Below are 16,626 nucleotides of genomic sequence, written 5' to 3' on the forward strand. Positions count from 1 at the left end.
GTGGAAGAATACGTTGAAGATATTTTGTATCCACACATACGAACACGCAGCTACTAGTATTTTCTGTGCAACGAGGTGCGGTATCGGTACCGCTGCTGCGGCATGATATATTTTCCTAAGTATATATATTTATAAACTGAGCTTTCTATAAACGATCTAAGGATCGCGCGTTATGTTGCTTCAGCAGGGCTCTGATAATATTAAGTTTCCGCTCCCAACTGTTCATAGCCATTCGTCCCTGAACACAACCTGAGTTGGCGTCTCTCTTCAGTTACATCTAACCATTGCCCACCTATTGCACTATTGTAAGAATTCGAAATTATGTCATCAGCATAACCGTGACAGAATGTCTTAGTATTGAAGACCTATAGTTGTCTCAATTTGTGGTACAGTGTATAAAGCAAAGATACCACCGCGATCGAATATAATGTCATCATAGACAGGGGACATCCTTGACGTATTGGTTGTTGAATTGGAAATTCTTCAGTCAGTTGTTCATTGATTTTAACCCTTGAAAAAGCACCACCGATACATTTACGTATGGCAGTTATAAAGTGATCGTTGAAACCCATTTTCTGCATGGTGCTGAGTAGGAAGCCATGATTGGTCCTATCAAAAGCTTCTTCAAACTCTAAAAACAATAAGGAAAGACTACTGTCATTTACGCAACTGAGGTTTATTACGTCCCTGTACTCCTTTTACTGAATTCGTTTGGTAACGGCATATGACACTTTTCAGGAGGGTCTTCAACCATCTATTCAGAATGCGAGTGAGAATTTTAAAGTCAGCGTTGAGTAAAGTGAGTGGTCTTAAGTCATGGATCCTCTTGCTGCTCGGTAATTTGGGAGTACAATCATTCCCTCCTTAAATGTAGGACGTAACGCCTTGTTGGTTCATAACTCATCAACCTGGAGGCCATCGGGACATGCTGACTTGTTCCTCGTAGCGTCGTTAATTATGGTTTTTATTTCGTCCTGAGTTATATGTTCGATTAGACTGGCAATCTCCTCCTCACGTATTCCCGTCGTAACGTTTTGCATATTCGGTCCACCAAATTATTCACTCCCGATACTTAGTTTGGGAGCGTAAGCATTTCTACGAAGTTGGTCCAATCTATCTATTTGCGTTCCAGCGTAGATATCTAGATCTAGTGTGTTCTCCTCTTCCATCGTCCGTCAGCGCGGTTATTATTCTGTTTCCCTCTTATTGTCTCCCTTTTTACGTGGTTTAAATACGTACGTTCCGGCATAAGATCGTCCTTACCTCTGGCTCGCTACGCACCCTGTCCAGACGCTGCTGGACTAGGGCGATTACATTCGACCTAAAAGCGTTTCAACTTGATTATATTAGCCGAAAGGCCATCTGGTTGTTTACAAAGGTGTTGCAAACAGGAGAAGTTTGTTTATGCCAATACGCTTGGACCTTTGCATACTGTACAATGCATTTACGAATTAAAGGTTTTGCATGCTCGATCCACCAAATTATTCACTACCGATACTTAGTTTGGGAGCGTAAGCATTTCTGCCAAATTTGTCTAATCTATTGCTTATAGACAGCTTCTTGCAATAGTGAGATCTTAAGCTGCGATACTCCACGGCCACGAAAAGTTTTTGTCGGATTACCTGAATAAAATATATGGTGTGCACAATGGTCGGAGAAGCTGATAGGCCATACCTTACAGTCATCGATGTTGTGCACGAATTCTTTAGCAACACAGATTCTATCTAACCTGCTTGCTGATGTGCTACTGATATAACTATAGCCGGTATGGTGGGGATTCATGTAAGTCCAGGTGTCTTGCGGTTCTAATTCATTCACCAATGTTTGTAGTTCCTGACACGAGTTAAAATTAGGCGTCTCGTCTTCACAGCGCAACACACAGTTAAAATCTCCGGCAAGCATGGTGGCGACTACAACGTTCGTTAGCATTTCAACTATCCAGTTCCGATACAAGCTACTTATATGCCGTCTTTCATTAGTCCCAGATGGCGCATATACCGTAACCGTCTCTAAAATATCTTGAGCTCGGCATCCAATACCCTCTTTGAATAAAATTGCTGTTCCTCCTTCATTTCCGGTGTTGACGATGGCTTCATAACCTGTTATGTCCGCTATTTCATTGCTACAACCTCTTCTAACATGGAAACATCAGTATCAGTGGCATAAATATAATCCTTCAAACACAGTAGCTTTACCACCGAACTTATCCGGGAGACATTGATTATAGCCTGCTTGTAAGTCTGCTACAGTCTGGAACCGCGCGACCGCTACAGTCGCAGGTTCGAATCCTGCCTCGAGCACGGATGTGTATGATGTCTTTAGGTTAGTTAGGTTTAAGTAGTTCTAAGTTCTAGGGGACTGATGACCTCAGAAGTTAAGTCCCATAGTGCTCAGGGCCATTTGAACCATTTTGTAAGTCTGCATATACAGTAAATGTTTGCTATTGCTCATTGTCTTCCGACCAAAGCATGCTCGGATCCTGAAGAGACGGGGAAGTTGCTGACAGTGGCATAAAGATAATGACTGTCGAAATGCACATGAACGTCCTCATCCTGAATGGGAGCCATTATCCTCGTTGCATCAACCACTAACGTTTTTCTTGTTGAGATTTCTTAAGCATTTCTCTGGTGTGTGTCCTTTTCCTTTCTAATTCTTGTGTCTCTTCCTGACTTTGTATTCTAGGGGACCATTTCGTTTGTTTACATGACCTTTTCAAATTGTCCTTACTTGATATTGGATGATCGGACCGGTCGTTGAATGTTGGGTTGTTTTGGTATGTGTCCTCGCCAACTAACACGTCGTTTACTGGATTGCAGCCTAATGGTGCCTCGGGATGTTTAACAACCACAGTAGTTTTCTTTCAGGCTGTCTAGCTTTCGTCTAAGGTCTTGAGATTAGTCTCTCCTGCTGATGCCTGATTTGAAACTTTTGGCAAGGTAACCGTTGGACTCTATTCGTTCGTCATCACCCGCCGTGCAGCTGATTCCTAATTCTCTTCCTTTTCTCCTCGACACAATATGTCAGGACCCTGCCAAAGCCCGGTTTCCTGCAATGGGGCTGACAAAGTGCTCATACGTCGGTTTTTGTTGATGTCGGAGATCGCTCACGGAGGTGAGTGCCTGGTTTTCCCTCCGTAAAAATTTAACACGGGGCCTCGTTGTCTTAAGATGATCCGTGGATCCAAACTTTACGCAGATCCATTGTTGGCCATCAGAAAAAACTAAGGCTTTGAAGCCTTGAACCATAATATACGACTGGATATGCGTCCATTTCTCAGGAATAATCTGCAGACCGTGCCATAATATGTCAACACTTGTTTGATGAGATCGAACTTCAGTTCAAAAGGAGGTTGAATACTCGCACGGATCGCAACCGCAAACTAGCATAGCTAATCGCAGTTAAACTAGATTCTCCACTGGAACGAAGAAAGTTCTGGAAACCGCCTGTTTTTGCCTTAATCCGGGTACATGTTTCAGCGTCTCGCACTTTAACATACACTGCATTACCAAGTAAATCATACGCCAAACCGTGAACGTCATGATCTTGTAAACTTGTCTTTTCGAACAACCAATCGTCGAGTTCAAACGCTTTCGGCCTGTCATATCCGAAGAGGAACGAAAACTTTAACGTAGACTTCCTACACTGAGCTTCCATAGCCGGATGGCTACGTCGTACTCAGAAGCGACAGGGATACACGGCTGACGACGTGCGCCACTCGCAGCGAGCTCCGCAAGCGACGGCGGCTAGGCCAGCACTGTCCTTGACACAGTTCTGCGAGCCGCTCTGCCACAGTGGCTTAGTGACTCGCGCGTCAGTACGGCAAGGATGCCCAGTGTCGATGGCTTTGTGCGCCATAGCATTAGACCCACTCCTCCGACAGACGCCCAACGAATTCCGAACCAGCTGATTTGCAGGGCTTATGCCGATGACCTCGGAGTTCGCCGGCCGGAGTAGCCGAGCGGTTCTAGGCGCTACAGTCTGGAACTGCGCGACCGCTACGGTCGCAGGTTCGAATCCTGCCTCGGGTATGGATGTGTGTGATATCGTTAGGTTAGTTAGGTTTAAGTAGTTCTAAGTTCTAGGGGACTGATGACCTCAGAAGTTAAGTCCCATAGTGTTCAGAGCCATTAGAACCTCGGAGTTTTCATGGAACAGCCAGCAAATGTGGACAGGCACTAACTGTACTTCACCAGTACGAGAAGGCAACAGGGACGATCGTCAATTCCACGAAGACAGTGTTACTCCCCTTCATGCGTCCCGGGCGGAATATTCAGCGGAACTGGTTCTGTGTCCGAAGACAGCACGAAGTCCTCGGAGTCGTCATGTCGGATAATCTGCAGACAGTCCGCTTGCTTAGCTGGGTGGTAACGTGCTTGCCTACCAAGCAAGCGGTCCCGGGTTCGATTCCCGGCCAGGTTGGAGATTTCCTCTGCTATCGTAGACTGGGTGTTGTGTTGTCCTCATCATCATTTCATCCTCATCACCGACAAACAAGTCGCCCAATGTGGCGTCGACTGGAAGACTTGCACTCGGCCGCCGAACGTCCCCGGATGGGGCCTCCCGGCCAATAATGCCATACGTCATTTCATTTTTTTACCCTCAGATAAAGGAGGCGCTCAACTGGCGTATCTCTCTGCATACAATCAGAGCTGTAGCCATTAATCTTCGGTCAGGGCCATGGACCTTAACGAAAGGGTGATCATTAACACTTACATCCTGGTATCTCGCTCAAGTTCTGCCAGTGCCAAAACAAATAGCACGTGCGATTAAACAGGCCATATATTGGATGCTGTGGAGGGGGCACATTTTCAAGGTCTCCATGCAAACTTGCAACTGAGTCTTGAAATGTGAGGCAGTTTTCATCAAACGCACCAAATCAGTGATTGAAAAATATTCTGTAGTATCCAGCCACAATCGCTGGATGTCCCCATCCAAATCAGCAGCATCCCTTCTGCGATGAGCCGGCCGAAGTGGCCGAGCGGTTCTAGGCGCTACAGTCTGGAACCGCGCGACCGCTACGGCCGCAGGTTCGAATCCTGCCTCGGGCATGGATGTGTGTGTTGTCCTTAGGTTAGTTAGGTTTAAGTAGTTCTAAGTTCTAGGGGACTGATGACCTCAGAAGTTAAGTCCCATAGTGCTCGGAGCCTTTTGCGCTGAAACCCCAACACTAGCTACCTTCTACAAAGTGACCTGTGCGGCAACAGAGTCAGCGACATCGCTACCGCACTTCGTGAATCTCCAATTCGGTATAAATGGGAGTTGCGACTGCCACAACATAAGTGGAACATTGTGTGGAAAAACCTAGAATCCAAGGTTCTATATGGGAGTGCGCGTGCAACATGGTACAAGGTCGTCAATCGCACTATTCCAACAAACTGAAACTTTCCTCAATTCTCCTACTGCAATCCAGTGACTGTGATTGTGTGGTGAAGAGAACGCAACCGAAGATCGCTTTGCGTGCGGCAAATTTCGTATCATCTGGGACACGGAAAGGAACATGCTGCGACTGATAAATAGAGTTGCTATGAATCACATCATGGTATCAGACGCCATCAAATCACAATGGAATCCCTATCCCCGAACACTGGATTATAGGACATACAATTTACACAATATTTTTCTTAAAAATATCTGATAAATTGGATTTCCTGGAGTATTTGTGGAATGGACATGGAAAGGAACAAACACGACAGAAATATAGTGACAGCTTTGCCAGTATCCTGAAGATAACATTGCAAAAAGCGTATGGTGATACGGGACTATGACTTTGCTTGTTCTACCCTTTATTTTGTGTTATCTTTTCTTTTCGTTTAATGTGATTTCGTGATTTACTGTGCTGCCTGAAGTCCTTATTTTCTTTCTTACACTGCACGTATCGCATATTTTCGTTACGTAACGTTGGTTAGAAGAGCACTAACTGAAAACAGACTTAGGCAGCTTTGTCTCAAGAGTGTTCTGGACTTACTTGGTGTTTTGTATATTCTAATACATGTCTCCTTGTGTATTATGACTAGGCGGCTTGTGTATTAAATGACACTGCCAAAGACTGGACCTGCATAACAGCTGGAAGAATCTTTTATTTTCATTATCTTAAGGTACATTTTTATTTTATTTTACAACAGGGTGTAACCTCTGGGGATGAACTTTAACTTTTAAGTGTCAGTGAGGATGTCTGATGCCAAGTTCAGGTAATTTGTTTTCAATATTTCCGTCGAGTGTTTCCAGTTTAGGAGACAATTATTTTGTTAGTGACTATGTAATTCGAGAACGACTATTATTTTCTTACAGCAGCCAGTGAATGTCTTATCTTTTTGTCTGCCTGCCAATTAAGGCTGCAGGCTTTAAACTCTACTGCCGGGCTGTCAATTCGTCCATTTGCTGCTCGCTGTGGTTTTGTCCTTCGTTCTTTATTTAGTTTGAGAAGAGGAACAGCAGTCAAGATATTCATTTCTCAAATCTGATTCGTAAAGAAATACAATTTCTGTTCTACTATATATCAAGAAGGTTTATTTCACCACAAGGAACTTCCGTCACGGCACATGGACCATGAGGAACATTTACAATTTCATTTCATATCATTTATTTCATGATTTGTTTTCATTGACGTAAAGGTGGGAAGACTATGATCATCCTTTGTCGGAAGATGACATCTATATGTTAATTTAACTAAAGCAGTGAAGCTCGGCGATGAAGACACCTTTGGAGAGCACAAGGAAGGGCTGTGAGAGGAGAAAACAAAACCAAAAAAGAATTGCTGCATCCGGATTCGATCCCTGACATTGGCATAAATTTTCTCTCGTTGCTTCAGCCTACGTACAGAAAATCATAAACCTATCCTCATTGAAACAAAATAAAACTGAAAAAACTTAACTGCATAAGCAAGGTGATTAAACGAAACTTTTATACGCTTATTTATGCATCTGATCAGTTGAACCATGTGATAAATAAATCACAATCTAGGCAGCTACTTCAAACTGTTAGACACTTACAAGTGCAGTGGTGTGAAGAAACGAATTCGTGATACATTTAATACGACATTCTGAACAAGTGCATGTTACATTTACAAACAAAGTTATAATGCGAAATAAAACTTTGGCTTTTTAACTAAACCGTTCGAAACGTCCTAATTAAATTAAGGAGACTTGTTTTCTACGGGTAAACCTTTACACTTGTTTCTGCAGGTATGTGTGCTGTCACAAAGCTACCCCTATAATCTATGCAAATAATTTTTCCCCTTTCCAATGGCTGTGGAAAATTTTTGTAAGATTTAAATGTTATACACAGTGGTCTGCACATGTAACTTACTGATGTTATCTTACCTTCAGTTACTCAGTTCTTCATTTTTATCGGCAGTACGAGAAAGCATCCAAAAAATCCACAAAAAAAATGGTTTTGTGACCACTCAAGTATAACGCATGTGCTTGTAGCTCCAGTCGCTAATTGTGGCACTGTGCATTAGCTCACTATATTAGAACTGTATGTTGAATGTTGACCCAAGTTACAGCATTTAAGAATAAAAAACCCACACCGTGCTGTTGTTACAAAGTAATATACACAATGCTTTACAATTCATGTTGCACACTTCTAGAGGTCGTACAGGGAACTTGTTCATCTTCGCTAGTGTGAAACACATCTTCTCTATTGAACAAGTACTCATAGCTCTTAAGGTATGCATTTTAGGGCCCATGTTTACTAGATATTTTGTTTTGGTCCACATCACCACCTCTGAAAGTTGCCTACCCTGCAAGCTTAGCAACAGTAGTACCGGTACATGTATTCCACTCTCATAAGTATCAGAATGGTTTTCGCTAATAACTTTCGACTCGTTCGTTTCAGATACGGGAACCCTTACCTTAAGCTGATATATTTATCCTTCATCATCATCCCTGAAATTTTGTAACATCATTACGGATTCATTTTGTACATACAGCGTGTTCGGAAATTACCGTTACAAATTTCCACGACTTTGTAGAGGGGAGTGAGTACAGAATATTTTGAATAGGAATCCATGCCCGGAAACGTCACGTTTCCGTTCTACGACGATTCCAGTTCAGATGTTTAATTCATCCACTTCTGCATGAGGAATTGAATTAGGCGTGATGCAGTATAAGTATTAGGTAACAATTCGAAAGGAAACGTAACGAAGCATCCATTTATCACTTAAGCAGATTTGTTTGTACTAACACTTGAACGTTACGCTCTGCACTTGCATTAAGCTGGGTTCTGCTTTGTTTTGGAATACCGTAAACACGCAATGTTTAAGTGTTAATACAAACAAACGTGCTTAAGTGGTAAACGGCTGTTTCGTTTTGTTTCCTTCCGAACTGTTTTGAACATTATGTTCTACACGTGCTGTATGCTGGGTTCTCTTTTGTTTTGGAACCATTTAAACACGAAATGTTTAAATGTGTTAATACAAACAAACTTGCTTAAGTGGTAAATGTCTGTTTCGTTATGTTTCCTTTCGAATTGTTTTGAACATTATGTTGTACACGTGCAGTATGCTGGGTTCTCTTTTGTTTTGGAACAATTTAAACACGTAATGTTTAAGTGTTAATACAAACAAACGCGCTTAAGTGATAAATAGCTGTTTCGTTATGTTTCCTTTCGAATTGTTTTGAACCTTATGTTCTACATTTGCTGTATGCTGGGTTCTCTTTCGTCTTGGAATAATTTAAACACGTAATGTTTAAGTGTTAATACAAACAAACGTGTTTAAGTGATAAGTGTTTGTTTCGTTATGTTTCCTTTCGAATTGTTTCGAACATTATGTTCTAGACGTGCTGTATGCTGGGTTCTCTTTTGTTTTGGAACAATTTAAACACGTAAAGTTGAAGTGTTAATACTAACAAACGTGCTTAAGTGACAAATGGCTGTTTCGTTATGTTTCTTTTCGTACTGTTTTGAACATTATGTGCTACATGTGCTGTATGCAGGTTTCTCTTTTGTTTTGGGATAATTTAAACACGTAATGTTTAAGTGTTAATACAAACAAATATGCGAAAGTGGTAAATGAATGTTTCATTACGTTTCCTTTCGAATTGTTAATAACTGAACTGCGACACGTCTACTTCAGTTCCTCAAGCAGAAAAGAATGAGTTAAACTATCTGAACTGAAACCGTCTTATAACGGAAACGGTATGTTTCTGGACACGGATCTCTATTCAAAATATTAAGTACTTATTCCTCTTGAGAAGTCATACATGTTTGTCACGGAAATTTCCGGTCACCCTATACATACATTCACAGATGCCAGTGCCTATAACTTTGACGCTCTGTAGCGTTGGATGACGTTTCCGGACACAGAGCCCTACGTAAAACTTGATGTGCTAAGTCCACTCTACAACCTCTAGAAGTTTGTAACATGAATTGTGAGACACCCTGTATAAGACACAAAGTTGTCCAGTTTTGCGGTGAACTGATTTCAATGTAGGAATAGATCTGTAGTGAGAAAATACATGCTATTGTAGAATAGTAGGTGCTACAATGTAGAATAAATAAAAATGTAAAAGTGGGGCAGATGAAGAGATACTTTCTGAGAAGCAGCGGTCAAAACTGCAGATTGTCGCAGGCAAAGTCCTAGTTTCGTAACAATACATCGATAGGTCAACTGACTTTCTCGGGGTGGTCAGTCCGGAATAGGTTTCACACGAACGCCATAGGACACAGCAAAAACCGCTCGAGTACTGACTCCAAAATTGGTAGCTGGAATGTTACGTTATTTATTGAGTAGCTAGGCAGTTTTTGTGATACGTACCGTAGGCTAGACACAGCAGATATAGAGCGGAGAAAGCGCGGTGCTCTCGGACGGCGAGTTGCGGCGGTGGCTGCGCAGTGCCTACTGCCTACTGCCGCGGTTTCGTGCGGGACCCCCGGGTAGTCGGCCCCCACCTTGGTTGACCCAGCGCCACACACACACCTCACAGGCTTCCCCAGCGCCTCTGCCAATTTTTCGCTCGCCCTGCAGCAGTCAGACTTCACGTGGCCGGCAGGCCCTGCAGCCACAACAGAGTCGTTCTTCCTACAACCGCTAGCTTTCTTCAATATGACAGGACTCGTAAACCGGTAGAAAGTACTGAAGCAGCAATAGAAAGCAGTACCTCTGTACACTAAAAGTAACTCCGAAGATCGTTTGTAACTAGAGTTGTAAAACCATCGTAGGCTACTAAGCTTAGACTACGGTAGCTTTCCTAGCAGCTTTGCTCAGATAAATTCGTAACCGCGTTACCTGTACGTTGGGCGTGTTACATATCTGTTGGGCGATAGGCCTACCTCGTAAAGATCGCTTGCTTTATATATGCGATCAGCGTCTAATTAGATTTCCCTAAAAGCTGGACGTGGTGAACTATCGGGAAACTGAGTGAGGAAACGGCTGGGTAACATGTCTTCTATGTTGTCTGGTTCAAGAATCATCAAAGAAGGTTGTATACATAGAAGAACCCTGGAGATACTAAAAGGTATCAGATAGATTATATAATGGTAAGACAGAGGTTTAGGAACTATGTAGATTTTAAATTGAAAGACATTTCCAGGGGCAGATGTGGACTCTGACCACAATCTATTGGTTATGAACTGTAGATTAAAACTGAAGTAACTGCAAAACGGTGGGAATTTAAGGTAATGGGACCTGGATAAACTGACTAAACCAGAGGTTGAACAGAGTTTCAGGGACAGCATAACGGAACAATTGACAGGAATGGGGGAAAGAAATACAGTAGAAGAAGAATGGGTGGCTTTGAGGGATGAAATAGTGAAGGCAGCAGAGGATCAAGTAGGTAAAAAGACGAGGGCAAGTAGGAACCCTTGGGTAACAGAAGAAATACTGAATTTAATTTATGAAAGGAGAAAATATAAAAATGCAGTAAATGAAGCAGGCAAAAAGGAATACAAACGTCTCAAAAATGAGATCGACAGGAAGTGCAAAATGGCTAAGCAGGGATGGCTAGAGGACAAATGTAAGGATGTAGAGGCTTATCTCAATAGGGGTAAGATAGATACTGCCTACAGGAAAATTAAAGAGACCTTTGGAGAAAGGAGAACCACTTCCATTAATGTCAAGAGCTTTGATAGAAACCCAGTTCTAAGCAAAGAAGGGAAAGCAGAAAGATGGAAGGAGTATATAGAGGGCCTATACAACGGCGATGTACTTGAGGACAATATTATGGATATGGAAGAGGATGTAGATGAAGATGAAATGGGAGATATGATACTGTGTGAAGAGTTTGACAGAACACTGAAAGACCTGAGTCGAAACAAGGCCCCCGGAGTAGACAACATTCCTTTAGAACTACTGACAGCCTTGGGAGAGCCAATCCTGACAAACCTCTACCATTTGGTAAGCAAGATGTATGAGACAGGCGAAATACCCTTAAACTTCAAGAATAATATAATAATTCCAATCCCAAAGAAACCAGTTGTTGACTGATGTGAAAATTACAACTGTCAGTTTGATAAGTCACAACTGCAAAATACTACCGCGAATTCTTTACAGCCAAATGGAAAAACTGATAGAAACCGACCTCGGGGAAGATCAGTTTGGATTCCGTAGAAATGTTTCAATACGTGAGGGAATACTGACCCTACGACTTATCTTAGAAGAAAGATTAAGGAAAGGCAAACCTACATTTCTAGCATTTGTAGACTTAGAGAAAGCTTTTGACAGTGTTGACTGGAATAATCTCTTTCAAATTCTCAAGGTGGCAAGAGTAAAATATAGGGAGAAAAAGGCTATTAACAATTTGTACAGAAAGCAGATGGCAGTTATAAAAGTTGAGAGTTATGAAAGGGAAGCAGTGGTTGGGAAGGGAGTGAGACAGGGTTGTAACCTATCCCTGATGTTATTCAATCTGTATATTGAGCAAGCAATAAAGGAAACAAAAGAAATTTCGGAGTAAGTACTAAAATCCATGGAGAAGAAATAAAAACTTTGAGGTCTGCTGATGACATTGTAATTCTGTCAGATACAGCAAAGGACTTGGAAGAGCAGTTGAACGGAATGGACAGTGTCTTGAAAGGGGGGTATAAGATGAACATCAACAAAAGCAAAACTAGGATAATGGAATGTAGTCGAATTAAGTCGGGTGATGCTGAGGGAACTAGATTAGGAAATGAGATACTTAAAGTAGTAAAGGAATTTTGCTATTTGGGGAGCAAAATAACTGATGTTGTTCGAAGTAGAGAGGATATAAAACGTAAACTAGCAATGGCAAGGAAAGCGTATCTGAAGAAGAAAAATTATGTTAACATCGAGTATAGATTTAAATGTCAGGAAGTCGTTTCTGAAAGTATTTGTATGGAGTGTAGCCATGTATGGAAGTGAAACATGGACGATAAATAGTTTAGACAAGAAGAGAATAGAAGCTTTCGAAATGTGGTGCTGCAGAAGAATGCTGAAGATTATATGAGTAGATCACATAACTAATGAGGAGGTATTGAATAGAATTGGGGAGAAGAGGAGCTTGTGGCACAACTTGACTAGAAGAAGGAATCGGTTGCTGGGGCATGTTCTGACACATCGAGCGACCAACAATTTAGTATTGGAGGGCAGCGTGGAGGGTAAAAATCTTAGAGGGAGACCAAGAGATGAATACACTAAGCAGATTCAGAAGGATGTAGGTTGCAGTAGGCACTGGGAGATGAAGAAGCTTGCACAGGATAGAGTAGCATGGAGGGCTGCAGCAAATCTGTCTCAGGACTGAAGTCCACAACACATGTAGTTATTCTCCTTACTGTTACTTAAGAATACACAGTATTCATAGAAAAACTGAAATTGTTAACGTTTCATTCAGGTTTATTCGAAAATCGTTGATTTGTAATGTGAAAAAGAGGAAGTTTGTAATAAAAATAAAGAAAACAATACTATTTTGGGGTAACTCAACACTTACGTAAGAAATGAAATGAGCGTACAGCATCGTTGGCCGGGAGGCGCCATCCAGATAAATTCGGCCACCAAATGCAAGTCTTATTTCAGTCGATGCCACATAGGGCGGCTTGCGCGCCGGTGATGAGGATAACACAACACCCAGTCCCCAAGCGCATAAAATCTCCAACACAGCCTGGAATCGAACCCAGGCCCACTTGCACAGGAGGCGAACATGGTACCACCCAGCTATGCAGGTGGACAACACTTAGGTAAAAACCATTCACTGCTCAGAAGAAAGTGGTTACAAAAATGCGTGCGAGTCTTCGTTTCACACGCTATAGGCATCTGTTTAAAAGGTTAGGAATTCTTACAATAGGTTCTCAGTAAATTGACTCAGTAATGAAATTTGCTCTCAACAAAATTGACCAGCTTAAAAACAACAGTAACATTCATGATTATAATACCAGAAGAAAGAAAGACTTGCACTATCCTCTACTTAACCTATCTTTGGCACAGAAAGGGTGAAACGTCCCCTTAGAGAAATTGTACATGCTGACACACAATATTTTTGGCGCAACGCAATCTGACTTTCAGTAATCCCTACAAAAGAATGGCGTGACTAACATTAACCTATACCTTTCACAAATCGCTTACCTCACAAAAACCTTGGTTACTCGAACTACTGCAATACAGCGAGCGCCACTACTGCCAGCTAAATAAAAGATTCAAACTACTGAAGGCACTAACTACTGATAGGCATAGTTAGCAAATGAAAGATTTTGATAGAGAACAAACAATGTATTTACCATACTAGTGTTCAAAAGTCATAATATATATAGCAGTTCATGACATCCAGTCTTACAAATTTCGAAACTCCGCCATTTCTCTCCCCACATCCACCATTTCTGGAGGCTCACCTCCAACTGAGCAACGCTACAATGGCAGACCACAATGCAAATCAGCCACAGACTGCACAGGGCACAGCCAGTGATTTTCATACAGAGCGCTACGTGGCGGCGGCGTTACCAATTAAAAAAACCTAAACAGCCTACTTACATAGCCCCCATGCTCCCCACAAAAAAATTTGCATATTGTTTTGGGCACTGGCCAATACAGATTTCAAAATTTTTTTCATAATTACAATAACAAAGAAATGAAATGCACACACTTATCGATACAATGTTGGTCAAAAGCTAAAATTTTCTCACAGTCCATAAAGACAGTCCTGATCATTCATCAAAGTAAAATTGCAGTGTTTTTCTCAAAGTCTGAGTAGTAAAAGAAAATGCACACGGAAGTAGTGGATTTCCATGCAGTCTTGAAGAAGTAGTGTTGCCCTTCCAACGGAAAGACAGTGCTGACTCTTGACATGCAGACAGGTAATGGGCCACAACAGAGCATACCCACAACAGAGTCAGTCCACAACAGAGTCAGTCGAAGTTATGAAGAATATTGGTAGGTAGGTCATCACAGCAACTGTAGTCCTGTTACAGATTACGGTATTGTTGGGCCACCAGAGGTGCAGACCCACTGCAGTCCTTGTAGAAATAATGGTGTTGGTGAGTCATCAAAGATGCGGATCAATTACAGTCCTTGTAGAGATGGCTAGCAGCCATCCGTTGCGACTGTGCAGGTGCACAATCACCATCGAAGAGTCTTGCGGACAATATAGCAAGTTCATAAACCACCACTTGTGCACTCACAAAGAATTTGTTTGAAATGTCCTTAGAACCAGCAATTCTGTTATCCAATCCCTTCCTGAATTATCAACACATGTGCATACACTATCAGTCCCTAATTCTCACATATTGTCCATATACTAGGACCAACAGAAACATGTGCAGTGAAATGTAATTTACAAATTACTTAATTTGATGAACTGGTGTCAATTACAATTTTATAACATGAGAATACAATAACAAAGGTACAAAATACATCATTAAAGAACATAACAATACAGATAACATTTGTAGTAATACAGGCTTTACAAAACAATAGAAATTAACATATACATCAGTGTTACAGGAATTATGACATAAGTAAATACATAAAATATCAGAATAATTATTGAAACATCAACTTCACCCATAAGCATTAAAACAGAACAGAATAAATAATGTCTAAACATCTCTACAAAGAAAATAACATATTATCAGAAAAATTCTACAATTGAAATCTTATTACCTAAACACATAAAGACAGGACAAACACAGATTCACATAGCGTAATAACACAAAATACAGGACAGGGTTTGTTTTCAGTGTGACATTTGGTACTGCAGTCCAACCCAAAACTTCATTCTGTAGATCTTTCGTCATATCTCAACATTTGTTTCCACCAAAAATATCCTATCCAAGCATGCTTTCTGTATTTTGTTCACATTCTCTTTCAAAAATATTTTTTCTCCACTGTACACTACATTTTTGGCCAAATGATTTTCTTATAGCTTCTCAATGCATTTCTTCCAATTCATCACAACTCGTTCTCTTTTATAGCCTACCCCATCTTAAGCTAACTTAAAGCTACAGAGCTCAGATGCTAAACTAAGGGACGAGGCAATGCAGCAGCACAAAACAATTAATACAAACAGCAATGAAAAAAAATGGAAGTTGTCAAAGCAAGCGGCAATATTAAAACTAATATAAGGCAATAAAAAAAATGGAAGTTGTCAAAGCAAGCAACAATATTACAACTAATATAAGGCAATGCGCAGCAAACAAGAAAAATAAATCCGTAGTAAAACTGGCTTAACAGAGTAATACAAAGTCAAATTCAGTAACATTATGCCTGGCAAACAGCAACAGCAAATGCAGTAACTTATATCTAAACATGACAAAGCTGAATCAAAAAAAAAAAAATTAGAGTAAAAATGTTTAATACCTATGTCACATCTTAACACTAGAGTAATGCATCATGAGAACATACGCTAGCAGATAAGTTACCAAATCGTAAAAAAATTATTTTTGCAGTTCCTGTGAAGGGAAATGTCTATTTGTGCTCTCTTTTCTAAGAAAGTACATCATAAAATGATTCTTTACTGGGTCTGTAGACAGAAAATAGTGATATTAGTACATCTATTAAATTTTATTTTAACCAATGGTGCAGTGCAGGTAGAAACTGGATATTTAACAAAATGAGCAATCTCTCAGCTAGAAACACAATAGATATAAAATGTTTCTCATCATTTCATTTCAGTAAATATCATAACTTAAGAGCTTCACAGTGTAATCATATGTTTTCAAGTTTGGACGTGTCGTATTTGCGATGCTTTCTACAAAGGAATGTCAATAGCGAGGTTAATGGCCTCCTCTTTTCTCCACCTGTGCATCTGAAAGGCACACACTAATGACTTTTCTCAAGGCGGCTGGCCCACCTGGCCGCTCACAACGCATTACGTCACGGTCACTTACCTTTCCTACCGAAATATTTACAACAGCAGTTTCCGCTACAGTGACAGTCTCATGTAAAAATATTTTCACGGTTGAGAATTTGCGTTACAAACGTGTAGAAAATAAAATCCTATAAATATAACAGTGTCCAAAAATTTTTCGACAGCATTGTAATACATTCACGCATGTACACACATTTCATAATTCTTAAAGCACGATTCTTGGTTTCCAACATCCTTTTCCAACATCATTAACCACTACTCATTATTCCTTGCCTTATTATACATATACATATTCGTAGACACTTATTCAATATTTCATCATAATAAATACGAAGCGTAATCAAATTCCTCACATGGCATCAGCCCATTGATC

At 40.9% G+C, this 16,626-nt stretch overlaps 1 protein-coding gene across 2 annotated transcripts in view; it reads right to left on the reverse strand.

Annotated features, from left to right (window-relative positions):
• The window catches only part of LOC126298000 (retinol dehydrogenase 13-like), a 180,853-nt gene extending 171,022 nt beyond the window's left edge, over window positions 1–9,831 (reverse strand). For both annotated transcript variants that reach the window (XM_049989317.1, XM_049989316.1), the window contains exon 1: window positions 9,758–9,831. The gene's annotated coding sequence lies outside the window, so the exon portion shown is untranslated. The remainder of the gene's footprint in view (window positions 1–9,757) is intronic.
• Window positions 9,832–16,626: the final 6,795 nt, after the last annotated feature.

Source organism: Schistocerca gregaria, chromosome X (genome assembly GCF_023897955.1).
Source record: "Schistocerca gregaria isolate iqSchGreg1 chromosome X, iqSchGreg1.2, whole genome shotgun sequence".
In the NCBI taxonomy this organism is placed as follows: Eukaryota; Metazoa; Arthropoda; class Insecta; order Orthoptera; family Acrididae; genus Schistocerca; species Schistocerca gregaria.